The sequence below is a fragment of the Vulpes lagopus genome, chromosome 6 (genome assembly GCF_018345385.1).
Source record: "Vulpes lagopus strain Blue_001 chromosome 6, ASM1834538v1, whole genome shotgun sequence".
Lineage (NCBI taxonomy): Eukaryota > Metazoa > Chordata > Mammalia > Carnivora > Canidae > Vulpes > Vulpes lagopus.
Window position 1 is genome coordinate 82,376,999 of NC_054829.1, and position 21,650 is coordinate 82,398,648.

Genomic DNA, 21,650 nt, shown 5'->3' on the forward strand with positions numbered 1-21,650 from the left:
GAGAGAGAGACAGAGAGACAGAGACACAGGCAGAAGGAGAAGCAGGCTCCACGCAGGGAGCCCGACATGGGACTCGATCCCGGGACTCCAGGATCACGCCCCGGGCCAAAGGCAGGCACTCAACCATTGAGCCACCCAGGCACCCCTATTTATCTTTATATTTAAAGAGTTTCTTTTGCCAACATGTAGTTGGGCTTTGCTTTTTAACCCATCTGACAATCTCTACCTCTTCATTGAGGTATTTAGAGTTATGCTCTCTGATAGGCCACTAACCACTAACCACATGTAGATATTTTAAATTAATTAAAATTTAATAAAATTTAAAATTCAGCTCATGAGTCATATTTTAAGTGCTCAGTAACCACATGTGACTAGGTATTAAAGAGCACAGATAAAGAATATTCCATTATTACAAGAAGTTCTATCAGACAGCCTACTCTAGACCATTTACCTTTGGTGAGATTATTAATATGGTTGGTTAAATCTACCATCTTGCTATTTTCCATTTATCCAAATGCCTTTTTAAAAAAGATTTTATTTATTTGAGAAAGATAGAAAGAGCACAAGTGGGGGTGGGAAGGGCAGAGGGAGAAGCAGACTCCCTGCTGAGCAGGACCCTCCCTCCCTCCAATGCGGAGCTTGATCCCAGGACCCCGAGATCATGACCTAAGCCAAAGGTAGACACTTAAGCAACTGAGCCACCCAGGAACCCTCAACTGCTTTTTGTTCTCTCATTAATCGTTTTCTTTTTTTTTTTTTTAAGATTTTAAAATTTATTCATTTGAGAAAGAGAGAGAGAGAGTGCAAGCAGGAGGAGAGGCAGAGGGAGAAGGAGAAGTAGACTCCCTGCTTCTTGAGCAGGAAGACCAATGTGGGGCTTGATTCCAGGACTTGGGAGATCATGACCCGAGCAGAAGGCAGGAGCTCAACCATCTGAGCCACCCAGGTGCCCCTCGTTAATCTTTTCCTGACCGCTTTGAATCAATTGAATATTTTTCCTGATTCCATTTTATCTCCTTTGTTGGCTTATTAGTAATACTCCTTGCTTTTTCCCTTTTAGTGTTCATTGCATACATCTTTAACTTATAATCTACCTTCAAGTAATATTAACCACTTCACATATTATAGAAGAATCTTAGAACATTCTATTGTATTGCCTCTTCTTGGCCTTTATGCAATTACTTCTACAGATATTTTAAACCCCAGAAACATTGTGATTATTTTTTGCTTTCAACAGTCATTATCTTTTAAAAATACTTTTTAAATAAGAAAGAAGGCTTTTGTATTTATCCATATATTTATCATATTGATGTTGTATTCCTTTATGTTGATCAAGATTTCACACTGGTAGATTGTTCATCTAACTGAAGAACTTCCCTTAACATTTCTTGTAGTGCAGGTCTGCTGGTGATAAATTCTCTTGGTTTTTATATGTCTGTAAAAGTATTTTATTCTCGTGTTTCAAAGATATTTTTTCCAGATGCAGAATTCTCAGTTGATACTTTTTTTCTTTCAGGACTTTAAACATGTTCAACTGCCTTTGGTCCTGCATTGTTTCCAACAAGAAGTCTTCTGTTTTTCTTGTCTTTGTTCCTAGCTAGGTGATATATTTCCACTGGATATTTTTAAGATTTTCTTATTATTATGGTTTTAAAACTTTTCACTTTGAAGTCTATGTGGAGATTTTTTCATATTTTTTGAGCTTGTGTTGAACTTAAATCAGTGGATTTTTCATTTCAATCAAATTTGAAAATTTTGGCTAGTATTTCTTCAAATATTTTTCTTTTCCATTCCCACCTTATGGATTCCAATTACACTTAATATTAGGCAACTTGAGGTTGTCTTATAGCTCACTGATGCTGTTTTTTTTCTTTCAGTTTATTTTCTCTATGCTTTATTTTGAATAGTTTCTGTTGTCATGTCTTCAGATTCACTAATCTTTCCTTCTTTGGTATCTACTTTGTCATAAATCCCACCTAATGTATTTTTCATTGCACATATTATATTTTTTATCTTTAGAAATGTCTTTTAAAAATATCTTCCATGTCTCTACATTTCATGCTCAATCTTTACTCTTATTTTTTTATAAAGATTTTATTTATTTATTCATGAGAGACACAGACATAGAGGCAGAGACACAGGCAGAGGGAGAAGCAGACTCCCTGCCTGGAGCCTAGTGCAGGACTCGATCCCAGGGATCCCGGGATCACAACGTGAGCTGAAGGCAGACACTCAACCACTGAGCCACCCAGGTGCCCCTTTAACTTCTTTAACATGTGATATAGTTTTAGTGTTCTTGTCCACTAATTCTATCAGAAGTGTCATTCGGGGTTTGTTTCTTTTTATTACCTTTTCTCATTATAGGTTTTATTTTCCTTCTTCTTTCATGCCTTCTAATTTTTTATTGGAGGTCTGACATTTCAAATATTGCCTGTTGGGTACTAGATACTTTTGTGTTCCTATAAACATTCTTGAGTTATTTGGAAACACTTTGGTCCTTTTGAGGCTTCCTTTTTCATGTGGGCTACTTTACCTTTAATTGTGCTGAAATACACATGAAACATAATAACATAAAATTTACCATCTTAATAATAGTTCAGTAGTATTAAGTATACTCTCACTGTTGTGCAACCAGTCCCCAGGACTCTTCATTTTGTAAAACTGGAACACTATGCCTGAAGGCTTACTTTTTTTTTATAGTTTTGGTAGGTGGAATTAGAGTAGCTTTTCTTTAGGCTAAGGCTAATTTTACCCCACTAATGAGGCAATATCTCTAAGCAATGCACTGAATGACCCATGAATTATGTGACTTCCCACTGTGGCTGGTGGGAATACAACTATTCCCAGATCCATGTGAGCTCTGAGGATTATTCCTTCTGCTCCTTTTGGGAGGTCCTTCTCTGACCTCAGGCAGTTTCCTCACATGCATACACTGATCAGTACTTAGTTAGAACACTTGTACTGGGTATTTTACTGTATTTGGTAAATTGAATTTAAATAAAATTAAAAAAAAAAAAAAAGAACACTTGGAGAGGGCTTCCTGACATCTCCAGAGCTCTCCTTCCCTCTGTGAAACTCTCTTCTCTCTGGTACTCTTTTCTGTGAACTCCGGCCACATTGGCCTCCCTGAATTCCTACCTTCGTATCCTCAACTCAAGGAGGTGAGTAGGCTTCACTTGTGTTCCCACTCCCTGCTCTGCAGCCTGAAAATTCTCTCTGGCAGTAAGCCAAAGCAAGTGTAGAGCTCACCTCATGTGTGTATCCTTCTCAGGGATCATTGTCCTGTGCCTCCTGATGCCCAATTGCTGAAAACTGCTCTTTCAGACTTTTTTTTTTCTGGTTTTGCAGTTTCAGTCAGAAGGATAAATCCAATTCCTGTTACTCCATCTTGACTGGAAGCAGAAGTCTTAACACATTCATTCTCTCCCAGAGGATTTTCTGGGTACTATGTTTCTACATATCTTTGTCTTGTTATCTGTCTTTTTCTCTTTTTCCTTACCTCTTTCTATTCTTGTAAAAATAGTCTTTGATACATTATCTTTTCCTCTTCATTCTTTGGTGGGTACTAAAAACTAACAACACATGGAAGGTGGTATCACTCTAAAATCCCATATCACAAGATAATGGCAGAATTTACCAAAAGGAATGTTAGCAGCAACAATCAGGCTGTCAATTCCACTGGCATGCTACAGAGGACCCTCAAGTTCCACCAGTTACCCACAGCAAGCTGCATAAGCATTCTACCATAGATCCACTTTTTGAAAAGAAAAATTATTCTAGTATATTATATGATTCAAGTACCAACCTGACAACAAAAAATGCCCCATATTTTAAAGATTAGATCTTTCTCACTTATTTGGCTGAGATTAATGAAAAATTGCTCCTATATAAAAATAATAATTAGTGAATACATGCCATTACATTATAGATACTCATTACATACCAGATATTCTTATACGTACTTTATGGATTGTAATTTAATATAGCAATCATATAAAATAAATAGTATAACTATCATTCAAATTGCACACAAGAAAAACTTAAGACTGGCCAAGAGACATGTGGTAGTTTATGGTAGATCTGTAAATCTAAAATCTGTTTGACGCTAAAGCCCATTGTATATGGTAGTGGCGTTGCAAATTGAAAACACTATCATCTTACAAAGGAAAATTAACTTTGGTCTAAAATAACTATTAGAATAACAGGGCAGCCCGGTGGCTTAACAGTTTAGCACCACCTTCAGCCCAGGGTGTGATCCTGGAGACCCAGGATCGAGTCTGTCAGGCTTTCTGCATGGAGCCTGCTTCTCCCTCTGCCTGTGTCTCTGCCTTTCTCTCTCTCTGTGTCTCTCATGAATAAATAAATAAAATCTTAAAAAAAAAAAAAAAGAATAACAAGTCAAATAAGGAATGATATTCTCTATTAGATAAAGAAGAAAACTCTGACCAATAATTAGAAAGAATAATGTAATAAAAAATAAGGTGTCATCTTTTGTAAAGCTCTTTAGTGAAGGAGGAAGGTAAGGCTTCCAAAGTTTAGTGTTCTGACTTTATAAATCAGAGCAGTAGTTACGTGAATTATTTGTAATGAAATGTATGTTTATGAAGACACTGCAATAATCTGGGAGGAATAGGTTTAGGGTCCTGGCTCAAGAAGCATGTCATGGGAATCTCAGTAAGTGCAAGAATAAAGGTACATATGGAAGAAGAATGAACGGTGTAGAGGGGGTTTTGAAAAAATGAAGTCCTCCTTTGATAAGATGAATCCTTTTTTTTTAAATGAGTTTTGCTCCTAGTTTCTCTGGGCAATGATTTTCTTCCTTTGAAAAGAAGAGGTCAAGCAAGATTAACGAGAGGAGGCTCAGCAATGTGTAGGTGGAGCTGAACATGTCCTGGACAGAGGTGGAAGGGTCAGGTCCTCACCCCAGCTATGAATGCTGGCTAATAATGAGTCCATGTTTAAACCTCACTAGGCCTATTTTTTTTAAGTAGGAAGGCCCATTTTTCACAAGAAAATTTATGCAGAAGCTCAATACACAAAACAGAAGAGAAAATCAAGCCATCTGATGGAAGCTGTAGGTTGAGGGCTGTGGTCTTGGTCACCCTGCTCACCAATCACCCTTAGGATCCTGACTGGTTTCAAAGAGACCATGGGCTCCCCTTCTGTCTGAAGGGCCTTCCAAGACTACAGTGTGCATCCCCGGGTTCCAGTCCCAACCACCACCCTGATACTGTCAAGGCAATGTCCTTCTGGTCCCAATTTTGATTCACTGTAAAGCAGAGCTAGAAGAATCTCTAAGATCCCTACTGGCTCTGGCTCTAACACTGCCTCTTAATAGGAATGTGATGGTTAATAAATTAATAAGATGCCTTTGCATTGCAGCAGACTATTAAGGGAAAAGGATATTAACCAAGTAGGCAGTGTTTTCCAAGGCCCATAAATATTCCATTACTTTATAGATCAAAATTTTTTCAGAATGAAATAAAATCAATAGAATTTAGAAGGTCTGTGAGCCCTAACCTGTGTTTCTGTAACTCACTGAGTAAAACCTGAAATGTGCACCAATTCAAACCATTTTGGTGCATGGGTTTTGGTTGGTTTTTTGTTTGTTTGTTTGTTTTTTGTAGAGGATTTCCTGTGGTAGGAAGTCACTTAAAAATACTGCAAAAGTGATTAAAAATAGAAATAATTGATTCTGGTTATATAAGAGAACAACCTTGTTCTTAGGACATACATGTGGAAGTATTTAATAGTGAAGGGGCCCAATGTCTCTCACTTACCCATGAATGGTTTAAAAAATATGTATTGATACACATGTATTACGGGGGGAAAGGAAAGGGAGACAAAACATAAACATGGTTAATCTGGGTGAAAGGCATACAAAAGTTCTTTGTACTATTCTTGCAACTTTATGCAAGTTTAAAATTATATCATAGCAATAAATAAATTACAAAAGTTACAAAACTAAAACGCTCAAAACAATACCTGACTGAAAATGCACTTCTTTCCCTCAAAGGCCTTATTGTAAACTTCCTGACATATCCAAATATAAAAGAGAGTATCTGTGACATTTTCCCATACATAATCCCCTTTTCTCCTCGCTTACTCTGTGGGAGCAAGAATGCCAGAGAGCCCTATAGGCTGAAGACTTGCAACTGAGAGTCTGCTTAACCCCACCTCTTCTGCTGCTCTCATACACTTCCAAAGTATAGTAAGGAAATTATTGAATTTCAAAAGATCTCACCCATCCATACTGATCATAGAAAGCAGGCCACTTGTATTTGAATGCCAGGTCTCCTTATTCAGTAAAATATTTGCTAAGTTTAAGCAAGGATGAGAAAAAATATGAGAATTAAGAATATTCTTTCAGGGATCCCTGGGTGGTGCAGTGGTTTCGCGCCTGCCTTTGGCCCAGGGCGCGATCCTGGAGACCTGGGATTGAATCCCACGTCGGGCTCCCGGTGCATGGAGCCTGCTTCTCCCTCTGCCTGTGTCTCTGCCTCTCTCTCTCTCTGACTATCATAAACAAATAAAAAAAAATTAAAAAAAAAAAAAAAAGAATATTCTTTCAGAGAAAAGGTAGTATAGCTGACGTGGTTGGTGCTCCCTTGGTTCTCACCATTCACATGGGTGCCCATGGCTTCTTACTGCAAACTCCTCCAATTCTCTACCTGAGAGCTTTCCCCAGTGCAGCAAGCTGAACAGATGTGCTGGGAATTAATGTCCGTGAAAGCGCCCCTCAGTCAGTGATGGACAGTTTGGAGGATAAATATGCCCCACTTCTTCTCCCTCTCAAGCATGTTCTAATCTACACAATCTCCCAAATGTCCCCGGAAAGGCTGAACCCCAGCCACGCACAGTGGTAGTCAATTTATTAATATACCCTGGGTTAACTCCTTTCTCATTCCTATCTCACTTACCTCCCGTCCTTGGGTTTTCTTCCCAAATAAACTACTTGCAACTCAGATTCTTCTTTCAGTCTCAGCTTCTGGGGAGCACACTGCAATGGCAGGTGCCATTTCAAGAGGGAAAGAAAATAAACTAAGCTTCACTAAAGTATAACAGAGGTATAGCTATGTTTTGGATGTTATAGCTGTTACCTTGTTTGACTTTCATAGCAACCCCATAAGAAAAATATAATTACCCTATTTTTGTGGATATGGGGACAAGTGGCTCAGAAAAGTAAACATCTTGCTCCAAATCACACAGTTTGGGGAGGCTGGAGGGGAGCTAACTTTCAAACCTACACCCATCGGACTGCAAGACACTCATGCGTGCCTCAACATTATGCTTCCTGAATTTCTTCATTAATTGGCAGCCCACTACTGATCAGCTTCTCCCCTCAAATCCCTCAGAGACAAAAAGTTTTGAAGTCATTCTTCTTTCTGAAGTCTGAGTAAGTCAATAAAGAAAAAAAAAAAGGCTGCATCAGAGCATTTCGGTTCAGTTCCACACCTGAGTTGTATTGTATGCTCACTACCACATCCTGCCACATCCTATGAGTGGGACACAGTTCCTAGCCTCAGAAAGCTTCCAGTCCAGAAAGGCAGACTGCCCATAATAAACAGCAGCCACCTAAGGAGTTAAGATATAAAGCACAAGTATGCATTGGGGAAGGTTACTTAGCCCTACTTGGGGTTTTAGGAAAGTTTCCTAGGAAGGTAAAGTCCAGTCTGAGTCTTGAGGAATGCAAGAATTTCCAGGGATACAATTAAAGATATTTGAATGGGGGATCCCTGGGTGGTGCAGCGGTTTAGCGCCTGCCTTTGGCCCAGGGCGCAATCCTGGAGACCCGGGATCGAGTCCCACGTGGGGCTCCCGGTGCATGGAGCCTGCTTGTGTCTCTGCCTCTCTCTCTCTCTGTGTGTGTGACTATCATAAATAAAATTAAATTTAAAAAAATATTTGAATGGTAAAATCAGCAGAATGTAGTGACCAAAGGTGAAAGTTGAGGGAAGGGTAGGAGTCTAGGATGATACCCAGAGTTTTGGCTTGAGTGTCCGGGTGGATGATGGTACTGTTAACCAAGACTGAGAATACAGAAGAAAAAACAGGTTGGAAGACACTGAGGTGGGCAGCCCAGGTGGCTCAGCGGTTTAGCGCCGCCTTCAGCCCGGGGTGTGATCCTGGAGGCCCTGGATCAAGTCCCACTTCGGGCTTCCTGCATGGAGCCTGCTTCTCCCTCTGCCTGTGTCTCTGCCTCTCTCTCTCTCTGTGTGTCTCTCATGAATAAATAAATAAAATCTTAAAAAAAAAAAAAAAAGGAGGACACTGTGGCCTTTTCAGTTCACGCATCACTATGGTGGACAGTGGCAGGCATCCTCTGAGTCTGCCAGGCAAGCTTTCCCACAATCTGTCTTTGGTGCCAGGGCAGTTTCTTGGCCATAGGCTCTTGACTCAAGCCTGACCAACTGCTGCCCGCCCCCCCACACACTTTCATCAAGAATACCTGAGCAAGTCTCTCACCTGTATCAGCTGTGATAGCTTAACAGGCCATCCTCCCCAAAACTCGGCAGCTTAAAACAACAATTTATCATTTCTCACAATTCTGGGGGGGTGTCTGGGTGGGTCTTCTCGGTCTTAGATGGTTTAGAATGCCGCCACTCGGGATCCCTGGGTGATCTTGAGCAAATGAGTCCTCCCTACATTTTACTTCCTCAAATACAAAATACAGATGATACCAGGCCACAACCACAGTCTCATCAAATCATGTGCTTCAAAATTCAGAATTTTTCAGATTTTTGAAAAGTAATAGAGTACAAAGGCACATAATGGTTCTGTCATCAAATACATGAATATGAATATTCACACTAAATAGTTTAGGTAAGATTTTGCCACCAAATGAATTCATTGGGTCAAGTTTTCTCTCTAAATTAGTCATGAAATAATGAGGTATCTGGGTGGCTCAGTCAGTGAAGCTTCTGCCTTCCATTCAGGTCATGATCCCAGGGTCTGGGGATCAAGCCCTGAGTCAGGCTCCCTGCCCAGCGGAGGTCTGCTTCTACCTTCTACCTGGCTCACTTGTATATTCCTATAGCACCTGGCCCACCCTAGGCACACATCCCCACATGTGTGGAAAGTAGAATTTAACTCGATATCTAACATCTCTCAACCTTCCTGTCTCCAAGCAGGTGCAGAGAAGGGCATCCCAAAAGTGCTCCCTCACGGCTCCTAAATTTGAGCTCCGATAAAAACACCAATGTAGGGACACCTGGGTGGCTTAGCAGTTGAGCATCTGTCTTTGGTTCAGGTTGTGATTCCGGGGTCCTGGGATCGAGTATCGCATCGAGGTCCCTGTGGGGAGCCTGCTTCTCCCTCTGCCTATGTCTCTGCCTCTGTGTGTCTCATGAATAAATAAAATCTTTAAAAAAAAAAAAAAGCCCCACCAATGTACATATTCAGCATCACCACAAGGGTGCCTGGAGAACCACTTTTACACTTCAAAATACTTTTTTTCAAAAACCCAATTAATATCCACTAAGAATGGCCCTGGGCAGTGACACTTAAGGGAGATTAGCCCTTTAGCTAAAATTTATTTCATTTGAGTCCAAAATCTTCCCTCCAACCTTTAGACTGCAAAAGCATCTGGCAGCCCAGGAGGCCTGGGAAGCCAGCTTGGGCCTCTGTTCCCCCAGTGGCCACTGCCATACATCAGGTGCTCTCTGGGCACAGAGCCAAGGACAGCTTTGCTTTTAGTGTTTTGTATTTCTTCCCTATGAAGACTCCAGTCTTTAGAAGCAGGGCCAGAAGAGTTTGGAAGGCTCTCTGCCTGCCTCTTTGCACTGGCATCACTGAATGTGAGAAACCCAGGGGGCCCCCCTATGGAAGGCTGAATGAGCCCTGAGGTAAACAAACACAGGCTATAGCCTGAGAAACACACTAAAAGATTTTGGAAAGTACCTCTCCTTTCTAAGAGAGGGGAAAGGGAAGACTCCATGGCAGGAGGAACTGATGTAGCCACCTGGATTATTGTCCTCGGTGAGGGTGGTCACTGGCTCTTGTCATAACACACACCCCTACCGCAGCCCAGCCAGGCCAGTAAGACCACCCAGGGCATGCAGCCTTGTTTATAGGATGCAGGTTAGGATTAATTCTCAGTCCCTTCAGGTGTGCTGTTAATATCTCGAGCCCAGTGGCTTCCCATTCTTCTCATTTGTTGGTATGTCAGAAATGTTTATAAAGGGCCTTTTATCTCAGGGGGCAGAGGAGCTTGGGTCCCAGATGTCCCCCAAAATGTCTTGCCCCAGGACAGATGCACTTCCAACCCTGAGGAGCAGGGGCATCATGAGAAGTGTGTGCTCTTCGGGAAATGGAGATGACAGTAAAGCCACTGACCCTCAGAGGTGAAAGGGGCCTTGGAGCAGGGGCTCTAGAAGCCTCTGTATGTGGAGTGAACGACTGTGCTAGACCAGATGTACCTTTCCAGCGGATTTCTAGCCTCGATGTCCCTGTTGGTTCTGGGAGCGATGGTGGACTGGTGCGTGGGGTGGAGATGGGAATGTAGGGTACTGACGCTGGGCAGGCAGCTGTTGCACCGAAATGAGTCCTTACAGCAGTGCCCACGAAAGGAGGCTTGGGCACTCTCCGTAGGTGAGGGTGAGGTTACAGGTGAGGGTGAGGGTGAGGTGTCTACGTAGGGCTGATTGAGGCTTTCTCTAGAGTTTTTTTGTTTTGTCTTGTTTTGTTTTTTTATCTCTTTCAAATAGCTTCTACCCCAGGCATCTAATCCAAACAACTATCCTTGCTCCCACTCCCACCAAGCCTTCCAGGTCCGATATCCCGTCTTCTTTCCTCTCTACTACTAACCTCCCTGCAGAGAAACCACAATCGAGCACGCTGTCAGACCCGTGTTAGAAGATGTGTGTTGAAAAAAAAAAAAAAAAAAAAGGAAGATGTGTGTTGAAAGCAATTCGCAGGAACATGTGGATTCCTAAGGGGAGGTGCCTGCAAGCTACTCACATTCCTAAAATGCTGCCTCTTATCAACCTAAGGAATCTTGGGCTGGTGGAATTTCAAGCAATACAAGAGGGAACCATAGGACAATCTGAGCTGGGAGCATGTGATGTTAAACTGCAGGGAACGCAGGGTCACTCCCAGGCCACCTGCCCCCTGGGACAGCACCTCCGACGCAAAGGGTCTAAGAGTGACCTGCGGTGCCTGTTAAAGGCAGATCCCAGGGGCCCGCTCCCAAAGGCTCTGGTTTTGTAGGTCTGGGTAAAGCCCCGATGACCCCAATTCAGACAGTCCACAGACCAAAGGAGAAGAACAGACAGGCCCATTACCTATGCCTGCTTCTTATTTTTCAGCCTCTCAGCTCCCCCAAGGAGCTGAAGGTAAGGTAGTAGGGGAACAATGGTCCCCTCCATTTCCATGCAGACAACATAGTCAGAATTACCCTAACTAATCCTCAATACTTGGATATTTACAGATCCAAGTGTCTGAAATTTGCTTCAACTCGGTCCAAAGGTAAAAAGAAAGCTCTGAGATATTACTAGGAGACCTAATCTAATGACCTCTGTCTTTTCACCGCGGATGAGATCATATCAAGGTTAAATTCCTGGTGTTGATAACTGTATTGTGATTATATTCTTATTCTCAGGAAATACATCCTAAAGTATTGAGAGATAAAGGGCGCAATGTCTGCAGAGTTTCTCAAACAGCTCAGAAAAATAATACACACATAGATGTGTACACATACCCATACAGAATATGATCGAGCAAAGGGGACAAGATATAAATTGTTGAGTCTGCATAGAGCATAAGGGAGTTCCCCACAGTATTCTTAGAACTCTTTGATGTGCCTGAAATTGCAAAGTAGAAAGTTATAAGGTAAAAAATCCCAGGCCGGTAGGGGGTGTCAGTAAGTAGACTCCACTCTCTTTACCTCAGTATGTATCTGAAATTTTCTACCATGAAGACAATTCCCTGTGCCAGGCCCTGGGTCTGGCGCCAGAGGCACCAACCCTGGACCAGCCAGAGAGCCTCACACCGTTTACAGCATTATGGCCAATGAGGTGTGAGCTGGGAGTGCCACCTCAATTTGTGGTGCTACCTTGCACATCTTGTCCTCCCAACCCTCAACACTGAAAGGAAATAACTTTACAATCTGACTTTTGCAATGTTACTTTTTTCTGATGGTACAATTAATATCAATATTTTAGGAGAGAAGTCTTACATAGACGCAGTTATAAGCCAGAAAAAAAAAAATGCCTTTCAGACACACATTGCCCCTATCACAAAAGATTTTTTATCAGGTGAGTTACTTAAAACTCCAGAGTTTTAACACCTTTCCTTACATGGTTTTGGGGATATAAATTTAAGCTGAAAGGACAGATGGATTTTTTTTTTTTTTTTGGTTCTCATTCAATTAGAATAGAAGCAAGAGATTAAATGGATCATATGATATATAACAAGAGGATGCATATGCAGAGGTAATATTAAAAATCTTTGACCAGGGCACCAGCCAATCAAAACCAACCAGAACAGATGTAGATATAAGTCCTGCAGCTGGGCCTGGCATTGACCCTTAAGCTCCCGGATTGTTGGAAAATCCAGTACCATGGAAGGCACCAGCTACTCAGTAATGTATACACTTATTGAACACCAGCTCTGTACACAAAGGAATATTAGCTCTAATAGCTGTGGTCTATTCCGATGCTCATGGGAGCTATGCCAAATTTAGGTTCATATCCAGTCTATACTCAGAGGGTGGTGACTTCACTCTTCCCAGAGATCCACATAGAGTTAAGACCCTGGAGTAATCTGAGTACAGCTCAAAAATGTTAATGACTTGGGGTGCCAGGGTGGCTCAGTCAGGTAAGTGTCTGGGTTAAGCATCTCCCTTCAGCTCAGGTCATGATCTCAGGGTCCTGGGATAGAGCCTGGTGTCAGGCTCCCTGCTCAGTGGGGAGTCTGCTTCCCCCTCCCTCCTCACCCCCCCCCACCACCACTCATGTGAGAGTTCTCTCTCTCTCAAATAATTTAAATCTTTTTTAAAATGTTAATGACTCACCCACTTTTCAAGAGCTGCTGAGCCAAACACAATGGATTTGGGGGTTAGAGATAGAGAGGGGAAACGTGGATATTGTTCACACTCACTAATAAATACCTCCTTTTGCTTATAGAGACTTCAGGGCAAAACAAATGCTTTTGGGGACACTCAAGTGAGTCATAGGCTGAGAATAGAAACGAGCTACATTGTAACCATCTGCAAAACCTTCTCATGAACATATTTATTAGAGGAGTGGATAACAAACTACTCCATGAAACAGTTAAGTTTTAGAAATTTATTTCTAATTTCATGTATGGGACTTTTGAAGAAGTAAGGGTATGTTCTATCATCTTCCCACGCTGAGAGAACATTAAGTTGGTTACTCTACTGGGAAAAATCACAGCTGTTCCTTTGAGTTATAAAAGGTATGAGGGTAGAGACCTGGTCTTGGTTTTTGTTTTTGTTTTTACACAGTGCCTGATTCAAGACCAGAAGTAATTAACTGCTTGCTTGATCAATGCTTTTTGGTGGTGAGGTAGAGAATGCTAAGGGAATGACCTTGCCCATTCAGGTCACAGGGTACTTTTTTTTTTTTCTCCCGTAGCAATTATTGTATTTAATATAAGACAGCTGTCTTTTCCTGGCAGATGAACACGATGGCAGACCTTGTGTAGTACTTACTTATTTTTCCTGTACAGTTGCCTGTGGCAGGGTGTTCAGCCCCTGGGGAGGGGTTACACCCCTCCCAGTACTGGTCTGTGCCAGTCACAGGTAACATTTATAAGTCACTGTCTCTTGAAAATCAACACAATCAAAATGGGAGTGTATGATGACAGGAAGAAAATAAAATTTAAACCTGAGTTCTAAACTCTTTTCTGGTCTCATTTCATTTCAAAGTCCATTGGTATTGGGTTTTTTCTTCCCCATTTTAAGGGCAATCTCAGGAAACTTCCACAATCTCACAAGACTTGGATTCCCACCAGTGTCGCATACATGTATGAAGAGGAATGATCAGCCTCTATGGCATCCAACAACCACCACAGGCCATCGATGAAGCACTTCCCTTAAGTAGGCACTTCACACGCAGTGTTTGACTGGAAGGTTTTATACAATGGCCACGTGACAATCCTTCTCTAGACATTCTCTCCATGTCTGCCTTTAAAACATTCCAAAATCTCTAGCCAAAAGCTGTGGCTTTGTCTCCTTGATCCTGTAGCTAGCAATTTCCCCGAGTGTGAGATGGCTCTTTGTAGGTTGTTTGTGCAAATAAAAGGTACCTGCTAGGTGAGGTTAAGTGGACTTCTAAATACCCTACTAAGTAAAATTCGAAGCAAGAGAACAGAAATCTGGACATGACTTCATCACTGAGATTCTGTGTCATCTGAAAGATGAAGACACTCCAAGAAAACTATCAGCCTGGGGCAGGTGTGTCACCATGGAAAACCTTGGTTAAAAAAGACATTCTAAGTCACTCGATTTCCATGTTCTTTTTAATTTAGCTCTCCCACAGCAGATTTAGCAAACCTCTCCTGCCCCACCTCAGCCCATAAAACCCCAGCAGAGCAACAGGGAGCCCTGTAAGCATCCCCAGTGAGGTCAGGATGGATGGATGCATGGTCAGAGGGGCATGTGGGTTTCGGGGGCATTGAGAAAGGCTTCTCGCTCCCCAATCCTTCCCCCAAAATCACATGGGAAGTTCTCTAACAGGGGAAAAAACATTTTTTTAAAGTTAAATAATATGGGATCCCTGGGTGGCGCAGCGGTTTAGCGCCTGTCTTTGGCCCAGGGCGCGATCCTGGAGACCCGGGATCGAATCCCACGTCGGGCTCCCGGTGCATGGAGCCTGCTTCTCCCTCTGCCTATGTCTCTGCCTCTTTCTCTCTCTCTGTGTGACTATCATAAATAAATGATAAAAAAAAAATAAAGTTAAAGAATAAAACGTTTTCTTCCCTTAGAAAGAAAGGCCACACAGTGATTAAACTCACTCATTCATTTATTCCTTCACCCAACACTGATATGCTGAGCAGAGGCTATGTGCCAGGTCCTGGGAGGTAGGAGTGCCACAGGGCCTCATGGCAAAGATGAACCTTTACAACTCACTGTAATGACAGCAGGATTTGAGAGAAGTGCGGGTGATGGAAAGTAGGGAGAGTACGTACAACATGAAACCAGAGCCCTTTCAGGGGATGGAGGTGACACCAAAAAGGGAAAGTCAGGACAGGGAGTGAAGGAAGCCCCTGGGGTGGACGTGTTAGCTGTCTGAGCAGCCAAGCCATCTTCTTCATTTGAGCAGAGCCTGGGTTTTGTTTGCCTCTTAACCTCCACTCCTTGTACTCCTACCACATGTGGCGTACTGGCCAACATTAGTGTTCAATCCTATGCCAAGGCCTGATTTAACAAGGCACTGGGGAGATAATCCTGCAAGGGAGACTGGAGGAGACATAAGCTGTGAGGTGGCCAGGAAGATTTTCTCTCTGATGAGACATCAGGAAGGGGCATCCTCTCTCTTCTTCTTTAGGACATGGTTGTAACTCCACGGTGCTGCCTGACATTCTGGCAGCCATTTTGTAACCACGAGGAAAACTAAATTTGACAGGGCGGCCATGGCAGAAATAAAATCTGCTCTTTGGTGACAAGAGTGCCCGACCTTGGGATTTATATCAGTTGAAATTAGAAAATTTCCTTATCATTTAAGCCACTTAAATTGAGTTTTGTGCTATCTGTGGACAAAAGCATCCTAACTGATAGGATTTACTTCATGATTTTGTGGAAGACAGCCCTCCCCTGAGGCCTCCTCACCTCTTCCAGTTCATCTGTTAAATAGACAAGCTGAATTCCCAAGGGCCATGCACAGAGCCTTCCTGTTATTTTTTCCCCAGCTCTATTCATGAAAATAAAATTAATTTTCTAGCCCATGAATTAAACATTGCTGCTGCCGGCTGAAAGATTTTAGCAACAGCCTTTTGTTGGCAAGAGAAGCAAGATCCTGACATGTTCTAAAATAAGCCACAAGAAGGCAGAAGGGTAGGAAGTGGAGGCAAAGGGGAGGAGGCCATTAAAAGGAAGAAGGAAGGATTGCCAAATCCCACTCACGTCCAGCTTCTCTGAACTGCCAGCCTGTGGCTGGACTTAAGGGAGTGCATCTCTAACTTTAGCATACAGATGAATCACCTGGAGATCTTATGAAAATGCAGGTCCCGATTCAGGATGGGGTCTGAACATCTCTATTTCTAACAAGCTCCCAGGCGATGTCGATGCTGCTGGTCCATGGACCACAGCCTGCCAGGATCCACAGAACCCTCTAACTCATCCTAGGAAGCTGCAAAAAGGGAAGCATGATTGATATAGGAAGGACGACTCAGCAGGCCTGAAATGAGGACTGGTGAGAACCAGCTACTTAAACTTGGGCTCAAGGGAGGAAGAGAGGTAAGGACAAGCCCCCTACACACAGGTACCTTTTAGAGACCAGGAAGAGTAGAGAACGGGGGGGAAAACGGGTGGAGGATGGCACTCAGGGTCTGGTACTCTAATACTTCTGGGCATTTTAGTGTTTAGTCTCAGAACAGTACCTTTGAGTCTGTGAAATCAAATACCCAACTGAGATGTTACTCTTGGCCTCCCCTCAGATGCGGACAGCCTGAAGGAGATGCCCCAGTGGCCACCTGCTCCAGGTGTGTGCCCCAGGATCTTTCCTGGAAAACTTTAGACTAGTTTTAGTCTAAAGTGTCTAGTCTAAAAATTTTGCTCCAGACCACTTCATCGTAGCAGGAATTGGTGTTGTGCGATGGGCTGAGAGGAGGAGAAAGTTAGGTAGAGGTGGAAGGGCAGGCTTCCTGCAAGCCCAATCTCCTCCTGGCCCTGCTTTTCCCTGCCATGGATTTGGTCCCTGACCACCTCCAGCCTTGCTGGACCATCAGGTTTCTGCTCTGTCTCCCTCCCCCACCCCACCCCCGGCTCCCCCAGATCTCCGCCTCCACTCTTGCCTGTGGCCACAATACCATGTCACCCAAACCCCGAGCAGGCCAGGCACAGGCCTCCTGCCAGGCTCAGCACAGCTGCCTCCTCCTGCAGGGAGCCTCCCCAACTTCCCCAGGCCTGTGTGCTGTAACCAAGGCCGCCTCAGCCTTACCACTGGTGTATCTGTCTGTCTCTCCAACTGACCTCTGAGTGCCATCAAGTCAGGGATCATGCTGCCACCTGTCAGGTAATGGGTGAGTAGTAAATATTACTAAACAAGTGAATTAAATAATGGTTCTCAGCCTGTTGTGCATCAGAAATATGCGAGTGGTAAGAAAAAAAAATAATAATAAAATAATAGTAAGAAGAAAAAGCAGCAGCAGCAGCCAGGGCATCACTCTTAGAGATTCCAATTTAGTAGGTCTAGGTGAGGGCCAAGTCTTCCAAAAATTGTAAAGGATTCCCAAGTGATTTTGATGTGCAATCAGTTTTGACAGTCACTGGAATGGAAAAAAGGAATGAATTTGTGGATGGATGAATACATGACTGCATGTGCAACCATGAGGACCTCTCTCAGGGCCACTCACACATAATGAACAAAGGATAGGCACTGAAGAGGAAGGACAGCTGGTACCTATTGTTGCGGCCACCATCTCATTACCAGAGGAAATAAAATCAGAGACAACTGCCTTGACCGCATGACCGGGGCTTTCTGACAACGAGCTGGCAGGCTGGAATAAGGCTCAGCCTCCAAAAGATGAGCTAAACAAAGGGAAGGAGAGAAGGGAAGCAGGATACGAATGGCACAGGGCTCACACTTCCTCTGTGCTGGCTTCCAGGCTAAGTTCTTTTTTTTTTTTTTCTTTTTAAATTCCAGTATAGTTAACATACAGTGTCCTGTCAGTTTCAAGCACACAGTATAGTGATTCAGCACTTGCGTACCTCTCACCCTGTGCTCATCACAAGTCAGGCCAAGTTCTTTACTATGTTGTTTCATTTCACTCCAGATGTTATACTATTAATTATCCTCATTGTGCACTTGGGGAAGGTTAGGAGGGTGAGTGATGTGCCCAAGGCCAAACTTGGGGGGGTGGTTTTTGATCCCCGACCCTCACTCCAAAGCCCATCCTCTTAACCTCAGGGTGAAGAGACAGTACACGTCATAGCAGGGACAGGTAGACCACAGGCCTGAAACTACAGCATGTCAAAATAAACACTCGAGAATCATGTCACCCAAAGACATGGTTCTGTTTTATAAAATCTTAAAAAACCATCATGGCTGTGTTGCCTTTTGTAAATTGATCAATGATTTTCCTGGCAATTATTATCATTTTATACTATCCAAAACCTAGTTAAAAGGCAAAACCAAAAATGTTACAGCAAGGTCATGATTGAACAGTTAGATTTAAAGGCTGGGCCTTATATTTGAGCCACAAGTGCTCCAAGCCCCAGACAGACCATGAAGCCAGGGCTGGGTTCAAGACGTAGGCCCCCATTGTGGGAGGTAATGACAATAGACGCACTGAGTGTCTACCCCCTGGCAGGCACTCTCACACGTGCCCCAGTTCTCAAAACAACTTTCAGCTCCATGTTACTGTCTCTCTTTCACAGATGAGAAGGCCGAGGCTCACAACCTGGAAGGGGACATTGTATGAAGTTGAATCAAGTGGCAGCACCGGGATTCCAGCCCTGGTTTCTACTCAGCAGCACTGCTCATTTCAAGATCACAGTACTGTCTGCAGTGACCTTGACCGGTTTTAGAAAAAACTGAGTTAATAATGTTAACCTCAAACCTATATTTATAGTTGTTGGGACTATTAGGCTAGCAAGAGTGTACTCTGTTCTCCGGTTCTGCTGCACTCCAGCCTCAGTGAGGCATTTGGTGCTTGCCCATTTATTAAAAATGCAAGAGTTGCAACAATGGACTGGGAATTACAGGGCTTAAAGGGAAGATTCATTTTTGTTTTTTGTTTTTTTTAAGGAGTTTGAGCGTTAAAGTGTTGGTTCATTTGTTTTAAACACTACTCAAGGAGACAGGGATGGGAGGGAAAACCAAGTCAAAATTAAGACCCAAAGAGATTTAGAGAAATGAGTGAGCTGGGTTTCTACAGCAATGCTAACTGGGCTGTGCTCAAAAAACCCTAAAGAAAACACTAAAGACCAGGTGAGTTGTAAGCTGAACAAAAAGATACTTATCTACAAGCTAGTCACCTTTGGGAGGAAAATAGGAAAAAGGTAGAATCCAAGAGAAGGGAAGGGGTGGGGGGAGGAAGGACTAGGAGGGATTCATGTTTATTTCTCTGTGGGAACTTTGAGAAGGAACCTTTTTGTTTCCAAAGCCAAAGCAATCTTTTCCATGCAAGAGAGGCAACAAAGCCAAGTTCTGTGTCAGCTTCATAGAATTCGTTGAGCTGCAGGAAGGCCTTTTTCCCTTCTACTGAAGAAAAAGAGCCAGTATCAGGACCTATAATAACGGCAGCCGATAATTACTGAACACCAACCAAGGGCTGGGTACTGTGCTGTGATTTACACATAATCTCAAATTTAGTTCTCACAACTTTCTAAGCAAGAGGTATTAATACACCCATTTTACAGGTGAGAAAGCTGAAGAGATGTTAGCTTGTCCAAGGTCATGTGGCTGACAAGTTAGAGAGCAGGGATTCGTGTTCAGATACATCTCTCTCCTGAGCCACGCTCACCCTAGAAAACCTAGAGGCAAGGCAGAAGTCTGAGGCTACATCTTCTTGGGGTTCTTCAACAATTTTAGGGGCTTGATAAAAAAAAAAACAAAAAAAAAAAAAACAGCACAACCCACTAAAGGCATCAAGACCAACCCAGGTCATGAAGGCAGGTAAACTCGGTGCCTGACAGGAGATAGCTCATCTTCAGTCAACTCTCAGAATTGCACAGCATCTGATTGATGGGGACGCCTGGGTGGCTCAGCGGTTGGGCGCCTGCCTTCGGCCCAGGGTGTGATCCTGGAGTCCCGGGATCAAGTCCTACCTCGGGCTCTCAGCATGGATCCTGCTTCTCCCTCTGCCTGTGTCTCTGCCTCTCTCTCTCTGTGTGTCTTATGAATAAATAAATAAAATCTTAAAAAAAAAAAAAAAAAGAATCTGATTGGTGGACCAGCACTCTCCAAATCCCAGCCTCTCCTGATGCTCCCATCCCCCAGACCCCTTTGTTAACCCCTGCCTCCTCTCAGCTTTAAACCCAACCCCCTATTTGTCCCCAGGCAAGATGGAGGAAGGGAGCAGGGCAAATTACTGCTTTTCCTGCCTCATACTTCCAAAGATGTCATCCCAAGAGGGGGGAAAAAGCCATGATGTCACCATGGGACATAATTAGGGGACTCAGATGACACTTAGACTCCGGAAAAGTCCCTGACCTTTCTGAAAACCAATAGCCAGAATGCCTGGAGACAGGCGAGGCCAAGCTCACTGGAAAGGAGCCCAGGACTCTTCATACCATGACTGCTGCTACTCGCTCTTCTGTTCTACTCACTTTGGAATTCAGGGCATGGGCTAACTGTGCCTTTGGCCAAAAACTCTTCACGTAGGCACTTTTGTGAGCTCAAGCCTTCAGGTGAAGATGTTTCTTCCAGTCAGAGTTTATGTTTTTCTGTCCTTGAAGCACATAAACTCATCCCTCAGGACCTGTGGGCGCCAAGAGGATTCTGTTCTGACAGGTTGCCCACTCAGAAAAGGGCAAATACAAGGAGGGGAAACAACTTGCTCTGGCCCCAAGGAGAGTCAGAAAAAGGTGGAGGGACTAGGCAGTGGAGGAAGCTGGACTGAACAACTTGATGGATCTTTCACAGGTGACATTCTACCACTCCACACATTACTCTCTATGTGCTGCACACCTAACACAGTCTCTGCTGGGCGCACTTAATTGATGCCTCTTGTTTCCAGAGCAACCTCACCTAGGGCTGAAGGGTGGCCAGCAAGGGAAGGGCTAAGCCTATGTCTTTGAGAACCTATGTCTCTAAAGTGGGTGAAGCAGCCCATTAGTGCATGAACTCAGCCCTAAAGCTAGGTAGAGGGCAGCCCCAGTGGCACAGCGGTTTAGCGCCGCCTGCAGCCCGGGGTGTGATCCTGGGGACCCTGGATCGAGTCCCACATCGGGCTCCCTGCATGGAGCCTGCTTCTCCCTCTGCCTGTGCCTCTGCCACCCCCCCTCTCTGTGTCTCTATGAATAAATAAATAAAATCTTTAAAAAAAAATAAAGCTAGGTAGAACCAGTGGCAGAGGTAGTGAAACAGGGCATCCAGTGGGGGAAATTGTGTGAGTTAAGACCCCAGGGCTTCCACTGAAAATAACCTTATATATCCTAGCAATCAGCACAACCAATCTCAACTAGTCTCTGTCTCTTTCTTCCCTCACAAGAAGTCCATCGGGTGACATTCATTTGTTTAGAATGTATCGAAGTCGAAATTTTGGACTTTGAAAGGACAACAGTCACCACTGTTCTTTTCTTTTTTTCCTCTTCCTCTCTTTTCTTCCTTTCTTTTTTTCCCCCTCATGATACAATGAAGCACAGGTAGGGAGAGAATCAAGATTCAGAAAACGGAGCTGATGGAAGGTAGTTAAGAGAGAAGACTCTCCAGGGAGGTATAAGACTAGGCTTCAGCAGCATCACCCACAAAGGGAAAGCAGATTCCTGCAGTGTGTGGGCTTCTCCGGGGAAGCTGTAAGAGTCT

At 43.5% G+C, this 21,650-nt stretch overlaps 1 protein-coding gene across 1 annotated transcript in view; it reads right to left on the reverse strand.

The window, feature by feature from the left end:
- The window catches only part of SCD5 (stearoyl-CoA desaturase 5), a 134,173-nt gene that overhangs the window by 110,114 nt on the left and 2,409 nt on the right, over positions 1 to 21,650 (reverse strand). The gene's annotated exons all lie outside the window — the stretch shown is intronic.